Source organism: Octodon degus, unplaced genomic scaffold (genome assembly GCF_000260255.1).
Source record: "Octodon degus isolate 3935 unplaced genomic scaffold, OctDeg1.0 scaffold00037, whole genome shotgun sequence".
NCBI classification, from domain to species: Eukaryota; Metazoa; Chordata; class Mammalia; order Rodentia; family Octodontidae; genus Octodon; species Octodon degus.
In genome coordinates, this window is record NW_004524613.1 from 14,803,213 (window position 1) to 14,813,107 (window position 9,895).

The 9,895-nt window shown below is 46.4% G+C and overlaps 1 protein-coding gene and 1 long non-coding RNA gene across 2 annotated transcripts in view; one reads left to right on the forward strand and one right to left on the reverse strand.

The window, feature by feature from the left end:
* Positions 1-3,251, reverse strand: part of LOC111816669 — a 9,965-nt gene extending 6,714 nt beyond the window's left edge. Inside the window, exons 1-2 of the long non-coding RNA XR_002821024.1 lie at positions 3,168-3,251; positions 1,216-1,221 (exon numbers count right to left, since the gene is read on the reverse strand). This is a non-coding gene — a long non-coding RNA (uncharacterized LOC111816669). The remainder of the gene's footprint in view (positions 1-1,215; positions 1,222-3,167) is intronic.
* Positions 3,252-5,318: 2,067 nt separating this feature from the next.
* Positions 5,319-9,895, forward strand: part of LOC101583490 (serine/threonine-protein kinase Sgk2-like) — a 21,258-nt gene continuing 16,681 nt past the window's right edge. The window contains exon 1 of the mRNA XM_004631010.3: positions 5,319-5,344. The gene's annotated coding sequence lies outside the window, so the exon portion shown is untranslated. The remainder of the gene's footprint in view (positions 5,345-9,895) is intronic.

The following is a 9,895-nucleotide window of genomic DNA, read 5'->3' on the forward strand; positions in this document are numbered from 1 at the left end:
GAGGATGGCAAGTTTGAATCCAGCCTGAGCAATGTAAGAGACTTAGCAAGACCCTGTCTTAGCATTTAAAAATAAAAATAAAAAAGGGTTGGGATGTAGCCCAACCCCACCCACCTCCCTCAGTAGGTAGGCCCTGGATTCAGCGTGCTCACACACACACGCACGCATGTACACACACACAAGGAAGACAGAGTAACCAGAGAGAGAGAGAGAGACAAGGGGGATTTCCAAAGTGATGGAAAAAGAAGGGCCAGGATGACAGCCAGATTACACTAGGAGGATGAACAGGTCCAGGAAGATTGAGTGAGACCCAAACAAGCCAAAACTTGTTTTACACACATTAATGTATCAGGGAGTTATATATAATAAATCTGTAAAATATCGAATGTACAGTCATGTACCACATAATGACTTTCAATTGATGATGGGCTGCATGTGGGATGGTTGGGCCCATAAAATTTAAACCTCCTTGCCAGGGAGATAGCTCAGTAGAATAAGCACCTGCCTGGCAAGTGCAAGGTCTTCAGTTCAATCCCTGGTACCAAAAAAAAAAAAAAAATTAAATCACCTACTGACACTGAAGACATCTTAGTATGTAAATATACTTGATGACAAAATCACCTAATGGTGCATTCCTTAAAACACATCTCCGTTGTTCAGGTGTCACTATGTATGCTCTATATTCATGTGTAATTTCGTAAGCCATCTAATGAAGCAATTATAAATTATTGTCAGGAAAAGCAGAAGTGTATTTGGATGGGCAAGATGTAAGTATTTATTCTTCATAGTCAGAGGGAAGCCCTTTAGCTGGGTATGGGGATGCACACCTGGAATCCCAGCAGTTGGGAGGCTCAGGCTGGAGGACTAGAGGATCCTCTACTAGCCTGGGCTACATACTCAGTCCAAGGCCAACCTAAACAGTATAGTAAGAGCTTGTCTCAGAAAGCAAAGCAGAGCAGAGCAAAGCAAAGCAAAGCAGGGCAGTGGCCCAGGTTCGATCCCCTGCATGCTGTGCTGGCCCCGCCCCTGGGACACACAGAGATGGTGATTGAGACTGGGCGTGGTGGTAGGGGCCTGTAATCCCAGCACTTGGGAGGCTGAACACAGGCAGATCATTACAAGTCTGATAAATGTAGTGAGATCCTGTAGACCCGTACTAAAAAAAAAAAAGGAAGGAAGAAGTCCTTTAAAATGTTATTAAGCCTTGCCATGCACAGTGACCTCCTATAATGCCAGCACTAAACAACATAGTAAGACCTTGTCTCAGAAGGATTTTTTTTTTTTCCTTGACTGGCTCGGGCTGCCTTAAGGGTGGGTCTGGTGCGGCTTGTAGAGCTGGGGATAGAACTGTAGTCCCCTGCACCTGTCTTAGTTGCCTAAGCAGGCACTTTAAACAACTGCGCTAACCCACAAGCCCCCCATGACCTTGTCTCAGAAAGATTGAAACAGAGAGAAAAAAAGGAAGGAAGGAAGGAAGGAAGGAAGGAAGGAAGGAAGGAAGGAAGGAAGGAAGGAAGGAAGGAAGGAAAAGAAGTCCTTTAAAATTTTATTAAACCTAGCTGGGCACAGTGGTGCCTCCCACCCCTGTAATACAGCACTCAGGAAGCTGAGGCAGGAGGATTGTTGCAAGTTTGGGACAAGCCTGGCCTACAAAGTGAGCTCAAGATCAGCCTGAACTGGGGGAATTACTCGCTCGGGCCCCCTTCCTGTCCCTCTCTTGGACAGGAGCTTTCTTTCTCTCAATAAATATATTCTGGAAAAAAAAAAAAGATCAGCCTGAACTACATAGCCAGACCCTGTCTCAAAAGAGACCAAATAAATAAATGAAAGAAAAATTTTTATTAAACTGAAACATGGAAGAATAATAGTATAAACCTGTTATTTAGACACAAGGTAATAAATACCAAGAGAACATCTGTTTTGTTTTGTTGTTGTTGTTTTTTTAAGTAAATAAAAAACTAATCTTTTTCAAGCAGGGTTTTTGTTTGTTTTGTGTTTGTATTTTAGTACAGGGTCTACAGGGTCTCACTATGTACATGGAACTCAAGGTGGGACTCGTGGTGATCTGCCTGTGTTTGGCCACCCAAGAGCTAGGATTGCAGGCTCTCAACATCTCAGGGCACCCCAAGGGTGGGGCCAGCACGGCACACCAGGGATCAACCCCAGCTACTGTGCTCTGCCTAAGCAGGCCCTTTAATCCACTGAGCTATTTGGCCAGCCCAGAACTAGTCTTTTTCATTTTCTACCTAGGGGTCCTTTTTAAAACTTAATGCATTTTTCACCTAAAAATATTTTTTGGCCCAGACAGCTTTGTTGAGCCTAGTGCTGATGTGCATGTCTGGAGTCCCCATTTCCTTCATGGCAAACTTCCGGATCTCCTTAAGTGCCGGAGGAACGCGCTTGTGAATGTTGATTGTGTACTCTCTGGTCACCACCTCGTGGATGGCAGCACGGCCCTTCTTCCTTTCGCCACCCTTCTTTGCAGGAGCCATGCTACCTGGCCCAAGTAGGAAAGGAAGAGCGCGATGGTAAAAGCTTTCATAATTCTTTTTTCTAGCTTTTTAACAGGTGCGGTACATTGTATTTTAGTATACCCCACTGTGCAGTGGTACACCAGAATTCCTTGCTCCTACCTAACTGTAACTTAATACCCGTTTGTCTTGTCACTTTCCTCCTGGCTGAGACATGATACCTGACACTAGCGACTTGAAGAGGAAAGGTTTATTTTGGCTCGCAGTTTAGCAGTGTGAGTCCTTGCCTGCTCGGGGCTCCAGGCGGAAGCAGCAGGGCTGAAGGGTCTGCTGGAGCAAAGCCAGTCATGGCCTGGGTTCCAGGAAACAGTGCAGAGGAGGAGCTGGGAAGGACCCCTAGGAACTCACCTTTTTGACCAGACCCCACTTCCTAACAGGGAGTGCACCTGTACGCCCCCACAATCATCTTCCAAAAGCCCCGCCTCTGATGGCTTTAGTGGGACAGCAGCTGGGCACCCTAGCACCTTTGAGCAAGCGGTCCTACTCCTCCTTCCCCAGTGTCTCCCCAGCCTTCGTAACCACCATCTGTTCTCAACTTCTGTGAGACCAAGGAGTAAGGACTGTTGCATAGCGTATCTGGGTACGGTTGTCCAGGAAATGAAATGAGGATGAAGATTCACCAAACAAGCTGTATACCTACGTCCCTGTTACCACGTTCAGAAATCTCCAGACAGTGAATGTGGACAAGAACTAACTTGGAAATAAAGTTGCAGAACTGAAAAAAAAGAAAAAAGAAAAAACTCAGAAACAAAACAAAACACCCAGAAAGAAAATTTTTACCATAAAGAAATGAAACATATTTGAGAAGATATATATGTTTAAACTGATTTAAACATTACATAATCTTTGTACTGAAACATCAAATGTTACCCCATTAATATGTATGCTCTTTGTCAGTTAAAAATAAATTTAGGGGCTGGCGAGATGGCTCAGTGGTCTAAAGCACCTACTTAGAACAAGCTTAGCAAAGCACAGGGACCGTGGTTCAATCCCCCAGCACCACATGCCAGCCAGCCCCGCCCCCTGCTGGGCTGAGCTGGCCACACACACACACACACACACACACACATAAATTTAAAACTTAAAAATAAATAAATAAATTTAAATATTTTCTTTTATAATAGTTAAATAAATAAATAAATAATTTTTTTTTTTTTCTCAAAAGAAAACTGGGGCCCAAGCGTGAATCTGTGGGCATGACAGTCCTGCTCCCAACTCACATGGGGAGCAGATTTTTTTTCTCTACTGACCTGAGCCAGGTACTTACTCTCCCTATAGAGGAATCTGCAGGTCCAGGTGGAGGTGGAGCCAAAGGACAGAGAAATGGGCTGAGAGGGAGTGTTCCCGGAGGTGGACGGCTTCTTTACATCCCAAGACCGTGTTTTGATCTTCATACCAAAACAACAGAGTTCATCCAGGGAGGGTGGGAGAGCATGGAAGAAGGAAGAGAAAAGATGGAGGACAGGTGTATGTCCCTGCACAAGCGGCCTGGGCTGTTATCTAAACATTGCTGAGAAGAAGGACAAGTTCAAGCCCTCTGGCCGCGATGTATGCTGGCCAAACCTTGTACAGAAATTTGGGAAATAGGTCAAAACTCACCCAGTACTCCCAATCTCAGAAGTTTGTATCCAAAAGTATGGCACAAGGCCACAGGATGGGAACGCACAGATTTTCTCTGCAGCGATATTCAAAGGCTCATGGAACAGGTACTTTTATTCTAGTTTATTACTGTATGTTACCATTACATAATGGTGGGGGTTTCTTTTAGGAAGTTCGTACATGCGTGTAGTGTAGCTTCATCACTTTCAATCCATTACCCTCTTTTGTCTTTCCTTTCCCCTCCCAAAATGGGAGTGATATAGGAACAGAAAAAAGGGCCAGTGAAGTCGATCCTATGCTATGCAGTGTGTCGCAGCAGTTAAAAAAAAAAAAGTGTTGAATTTTGTGTTGGTGTGGAAAAAGAAAAATGAATGGGCTTCTGAGTGATGTGTACAATATGGCTCAGTGTGCTGGAAAAAATATTATATAGATCAAGGCAAAGACCACCGTCCAGCATGGTTGTCACCTCTTAGTTAACAGTACTTAGCTCTGGGAATGAAATTGAAGTCAGATCTGGAGGGGAAGATTTCATTTTTTATTTGACATTGTTCTGTGTGCTGAAACTCTTTAGGGATACACTTGTCCAGTGTGTGCAAGACCTTGAGGTTGATACATAGCACACTAAAGGTTGGGGGGTCTTTGATGTAATTTGTCCCATTGATGCCATTGTGTGGGTTTTTAAAAGCCAGCCCTGGAAGTACAGGGGAGGAGGAGCGTGGAGGAGCAGCACAGGGAAGAAGGCAGGGCTCGGGCTGGTGTCCTGATTTGCTCTGTGCACTTGGGCCAGCCACCTCCCCTCTTTGGGCTGAGGCCAGGCATGTGCTGATGTGTGTGTTGGAGGTGGGGAGTGTGGCCGTGCAGGGCTCTGGAGTGTGTCAGAGCTGTCTGCTTTTAAAACACTGGACCTGACCATGAAGTTGTTGGTATCTGAATGGAAAGGCAAGGGTGGAAGCAAAGTGAAGTCAGACTTCTAAGAATCCATGGCAAAGGGACCACTGAGAGGAGCTCTGCCCAACTGCCCAGTGGGCCAGGCCCTGCCCTTGCTCTGAGTTAGGACCTCAGGGTTGGGCTGCTTTGAGCAACACAAGAAAGCCTTCTTTTCCTGTGAGCAGGACCAGCCGAGTCCTGCCCTTGGGCCTCGGGTCTCCAAAGAACAGAGCAGGCCCTGGATCTCATCTCAGCTTTGATTCTCCTGCAGCACAGTGCCAAGGCAGGTAAGTTCTGGGTGACAGGTGTTGGCTCAGCACAGTATGTGCCGGAAGTGTCCAGTCAAGACCTGGGTCAGGAGCGAATGCGCTGCACACCTCTGGAGCGCCATGGAAGGCACAGCACAGAGGCTGGTGGCCCTCAGGCAAGGGTCCCAGAGGAGGCAGGGGAGGCAAGTCTATTCATTGTCAGTTTTCCAGGCTTGGAGAGAAAAGGAAATTGAGCTGCTGGCTTGGGGGAAAGTCAGCATTTGAGCTGGACAATGGGAAGGGGGCAAACCTAGGAATGGAAATGTGACAGTATCGAAAGGGACTTCAGAGACCTACCTTCAAGGCAGGATATATGGCCATCATAGTTCACCTGGGACTCCAGGAGCTGAAATCACTTGCCCAAGGTTATACAAGTTAAGTTTAAAATTGAGCCTGTTTTTTTGTTTTTGTTTTGTTGTTGTTGTTATTGTTTTATTTTTTTACCTATAGCTTTTAAAAGTTCAGAGGGTCCCTAGGGAAGGGCTGCCAGGCAGCCAGTGGGCGCAGCCAGAGTGGCCATTCAGTTCAGTGGTTAATTAGTAACTGGAAGGCCCCAATGGCAGCTCCCGGCTGACAGGACTGGGAGGTTGAACTCTAGCTGGTTTGAGAGTCAGGCAAGTGGGTGACAGGTCGCTCCTGCCAAGGAAGGCTGCTTGGCAAGTTAGGATTGGGTTCCCAGTCAGAAGGGCCATGTAGCGAGAGAGGGCACTGCTCTCCAGGACCTGCACTGGGACCCGGAGTGACCAGGTGAGAGGATCACCTGTGGGCAGGGTGCGTCCCTCTGGCCTGTCAGGCTGCTGAAAGGACTCATGAGTTAGCTAACTGGCTTCCCCCGTTAACTACCAATTTGCTTTCCTTCCCACCCCATGCCTTTTCTCCTTCCAGACTTTTTTCCCCTCTCCTTTTCTTTCTTCCTTTTTCTCTTTCTGCTTTTCTTTTGTCTTTCCTCATGTCATTTCCTCTCTTTTTTCCTTCCCTACTAACTGCCTACATTTTTCTTCCCTAAATACATCTTCACTTCCCACATTTACTCCTTCTTTTTTCTAACTTCTAATTTCTCAGAATTCCAAGCCAGTTTTGGGCATCAGACTGGTTCAGCCAGGGCTCAAATCCTAGTTGTGTCATTTATTCTCTCTTATATTTTCTCATTCTCCTTTTCCTCCTGTGTGTGTGTGTGTGTGTGTGTGTGTGTGTGTGTGTGTGTGTGTGTTACAGAGGATTGAACTCAGGGCCTCTTCCAAGCTAGGTAGGTACTACACAGCTCCCTGCTATATCCCCTTCTTTCTTGGCTTCAGAGATGGGGGGGTCTCACTAAATTGCTCAGGTTGGCCTAAAACTTCTCCTTCTGACTTAGCTTCCCAAAGAACTTGAATTCAACACTGATCTGTCTTTTTTTGTTGTTGTTTATTTATTTAGTGTGTGGCCAGCTCAGCCCACCAGGGGGCGGGGCTGGCTGGCATGTGGTGCTGGGGGAGTGAACCGAGGTCCCTGTGTTTTGCTTAGCTTAGCTTGTTCTAAGTAGGTGCTTTAGACCACTGAGCCATCTCACCAGCCCCTACTGATCTGTCTTGATCAAATCACTTCCCCTCTCCACGTCTGTTTCCTCTTCCTTAAAGCAAGATATGATACTTCCTAACCCTTGAGGTGTGGGACAAAAGTGAGACCATTGCTGACCCGAGCCAGTCAGGCAGATAAATACTTGGATTATGGTAGAGTAGAGACAGGTGCAACAGCAGAGGCAGGTACAAGAACAGGATTGTCTGGCAAGGCTTCTGAGGGAGGCAGATGAAGACCCACGGGAGGGTGAGCAAGGAGACCCGGAGGGTTGAGGGAGTGTTCTAAGGAAGGGGAGCTGTGTGGTGCTCCTCCCTGCCCCATTCTGCAGCCCAGACAGATGTGAGCAGGTGCACAGAGTGGTGGGACAAGAGGTGAACCTAGGCTGTATGGTCCCTTAGGGGAGGGACAGGCCTGGGGATTTTAGAAGTGTGGACACCACCTACCCCCAAATCACAGGGTCCACTGTAGGTCAAAAGATTAGGAGAAGGATACTGATCAGGAAATCAGAGTGTGGTACAAGAGAAAAGGAAGCCTGAGGAACTGAGAGCTCCTTAGGTGTGAGGATTATAATTAAGGTGACAGCAGGCAATGAGCATATCAAAGCTGCCATTGGGACTTTGTACTTAGACACCAAACTAAGCAGCAACCCCATGAGAAATTTTACACAATAGCTCAAAAATGAAAATAACCTAAGAACTTAGTGTCATGGCCTCCTGCCTTTTGGGTGTCTGTGTGTGTTTGTGTGTCTCTGTACATATATACGTACAAATGTATGTTTGTTTGGTTTTTACTTTTACGAAATTGATAGCCCTCTTCTACCTACCATCTTGAAACTTGATGTTTTTGGGTTTTGCTTTATATTTCCTCAGATATATGCTTCTCTTTTGATTTGTGTAGGCTAATTGGTTGGGTAATTTCCATTTAATGTGTAATTTTCAATTCATGGGGCTGAGGAAATAGCTCAGTGGTATAAGCGCCTGCCTGGCAAGTGCAAGGTCCTGAGTTCGATCCCCAATACCAAAAATAAATAAAAAATATCAATTTGTTATTTGGTCTCATTAGTAAGAGATGTTCTGCATACCTGAAATATTCCAGACCCAGTCTAGTTCTTGAGGATTCAATAGTGAACAAGAAAAACCTTCATTCTTCCTGGAGCTGATGATCTAGTTTGGGACAGAAAATAAGCACATTTAAATAGTAGCACAGAGCCTGGAGAGTGAAGAATGCTCTAAAGGAAAGTATAGGGAAGGGCTGGGGAGATGGTGCAAGGGAATAAGCACAAGGACCTAAGTTTAATCCCTAGTACTGGGGGGGAAAAAGTATAGAGAGAAGGGGTAAGAGAAGGTAAGTTATGTGCATGTACGAAAATGTCACAAAGAGGGCCAGTGAGAGAGCTGAGCAGTCTAAAGCACCTGCTAGGGCCAGCCAGATAGTTCAGTGGACTAAAGAACCTGCTTAGACAGAGAGCAGCGGCCGGCCTGAGTTTAATCTCCAGAGTGCTGTGCTGGCCGTGCCCCCGGGACATGCTGAGACGGTGACTGAGACTAGGCGACTGGGCATGCGTGGTGGCACGCGCCTGTAATCCCAGCTCTGGGAAGGCTGAAAACTGGAGGATCGCTACGAGTCCGATTTTTGTAGTGAGACCCTGTAGACACTACTAAATACATAGCAAGCACAGGGATGGTGGTTCTCTCTCCAGAGATACATGGTGCACACCAGCCCCGCCCCTAGGGTGGGCTGAGCTGAGAGAGACACACAGACAGACAGACAGACAGACAGACAGACAGACAGACAGACAACATGTCTCAGTTATTCTTCTGGGCCGGGGAGATAGCTCAGTGCTTGCCTGGCAGGTGCAGGGGCCTGAGTTCAATCCCCAGTACCACAAAAAAAAAAAAAAAGGTTCAATAAATGTGTAAGCCAAAAAAAGAGAGAGAGTGAGAGAGAGAAAATACACAGTACAAAGATGCCTAGGGAGTGAGCAGGAATGCTGTCTTCACTTGCGCAGGATCATACTGGTTCTAGCACTGAGGACCTACGTCCCAAATAAGCCAGGAAAATCTGTAATCTGTAATCAGCACAGGCCTCTCCAAGAGGTGACACTAAAGCAGAGACTTCCATCATGTTAGTGAAAACAAGCCATGGACAGGCCCAGAAAGAACTTTCCACGCCGAGAAAGAATAAGCACAAGGCATGAGAGGTGAGAGCGTGCTTTGTGTGTTGAGCCACAGCCAGAGCAAGCCAGGGGGCTGGGTGGGGTGGCAGGAGAGGGCAAGTGCCCTGGGGACAGTCGCTTTACCTCATGTCCTCCAGACTCACCCCTGCTGCTGCAGGTGACAAGTGTGATGAAGTTTTGAGCAATAGAAGGGTATGATCTGATTTACATCTTGAAAGACTTTTGGTGGTGAAAGATTGTAGAGTATTAGGTAAGGCCAGCAGGGGGACAGTGCTGGGAGTGTGGAGAGAAGCTACTGCAAGTAGTGATGGTGGCTCAGGCAAGGCAGCTATAGTACAAGCAACAGTGAGATCTGGGGATCTCACTAGTTATTTTATTTTTAAGCATGTGAAAATCACACATATTTACACATTGTGTAGTGATCTAATCAAGATATTTTACTTTGGGGCCGGTGAGATAGCTCAGCCGACGATAGTGCCTGTTTGGGCATATGTAGGCAAGCGCAAGACTTCGGTTCAGTCAATCCCCAGCTCCACATGAGGCATGCCAGCCTCGCCCCTAAGGTGGGCTGAGCCAGCCACCAAAAAAAAAAAAAAAAAAAAAAAATCTATCACCTCAAACATCGGTGTTAAGAATATTCAAAATCTTCTCTACTAGTTATTTGGGACTATATAATGAAATATCATGAAGGATACTCACTTTATAATAGACCAGAGCAAGACCAGCCTCGGTGAGCGCAAGAGTGAGCTCAAGGCCAGCCTGAACTACAGAAGGAGACCTTATCTCAAAAAGACAAT